The following is a 1,525-nucleotide window of genomic DNA, read 5'->3' on the forward strand; positions in this document are numbered from 1 at the left end:
TATTGTATATTCACTGTATTAAAGTCCTTTTCATTAAAGTTTTGAATGTTTTTGTCTTGACGCGGCGGATGGCAGCACCCACTTAGAGCAGGCAGGTTTGGGGCTTCAGGGGTGCCCCTCTCCCCCTGTCCTATAACAGATTTGGTGCCTGTAACTTTTGCTGAGGCAGAGCTGTACCTTGTATCCTTGTGGCCCCCACACTTTGGGCTTAGTCCCATCCTTGAGAATTCTTACCCTGTTTTGCACTCACCCACGGTTTATTCCAATTCTGCATTTCTCAATTTTCGTTTTCTCCTGACACCAGTTTTCTTTTTCCCAAGCTCAATTATTCATCACACAAACATGATTTTTCAAAGATTGAGTTTTCCTCTAGAGTCACTGGTTGTTTATATTACAAGCTCAATGTTGTAAACGTGTAACTGAGGGACTCACCTCCTGGCCCCCCCCCCCCCAGGTCTCTTGGCTCCCAGGCATTTGCCTCCCCTGGGTTTGGAATCCCAGTCTGTGAGCTCCACTGTGCACCCTCAGGGCCAACCATCGGGGCAGGATTCTGTCATGATGGCAAACTCACTCTAGAGCCAGCCAGAGCCAAGTTTAAATCCAGACTGTAACCTGGGACAAGATACTTGAGTCTTCTCATCGCCAAAGGGGTTAATAATCCTCCTGTCTGCGTCAAAGATTACTCTGAGGCTGTACTAGGATAAAGCATATAAAACACTCAGCACAGTGCTCACTTCAGTAAATGTTTGCCACTGTGTAGGCAGCCACTGGCCACGTGTACCATTTGAGCCTTGGTGGTGGATAGTGTGAGTTAAGCTGTACTGGAAATGTAAAGTTCACCCTGGACTTCAAAGATTTAGTATGCAAGGGGAATGTCAAACGTCTTTTCAAAAAACATTTTAATCTATCTTGGGCCCTCCCTGGTGGCACAATGGGTTAAAGCACAGCACTATGAAGCTCTCTGCAACATGAGCTCCATTCCCAGCCAGGAAGTTGACCCAGATGGCAGCAGCAGACCTCTCCAGACCCACCCACTGCTCCCCTCAGCAGTGTACTTAGTTATTCTGCCTGTTCTGCTCCCAACTCTGTCCCTGGTGAATCCCCTCACCCCCCACACCTCTGGCCTGTGCTCCAGTTCTGTATGCATAAATAAATATTTTTAAAAATTATCTGTCTTTAACTATTTTGCCTTTTAGAAATGTCTTGATTTTGTACAGGGTGGTCCCTAGGAAAAGGGGAAGTTCCAGGTTCCCTGCCCCACCCAGAAGGAGGGTGGAGCTGAGCAGAGAAAAAGGAGAAAAGAGAATCAGAGGAGAAGAAAACTGGATGGAGACCTGAGGAAGCCACATGAGGCAGCAAGCATGTGAGGAAGAAACCGGGCTTGTCTCCTGGCCCTGGACTGGTTAAGGCAGATGTGGGTGAGAGACCTGTAGGGAGGTGACTATGGCAGTGTTTATATTGATTTTGACTTTGCTCTTTTCCTCCTAGATTTGTCTGGCCATTTCTGACCCTTTTCCATGGGTCC

Source organism: Condylura cristata, unplaced genomic scaffold (genome assembly GCF_000260355.1).
Source record: "Condylura cristata isolate star-nosed mole 26May11 unplaced genomic scaffold, ConCri1.0 scaffold00021, whole genome shotgun sequence".
NCBI classification, from domain to species: domain Eukaryota; kingdom Metazoa; phylum Chordata; class Mammalia; order Eulipotyphla; family Talpidae; genus Condylura; species Condylura cristata.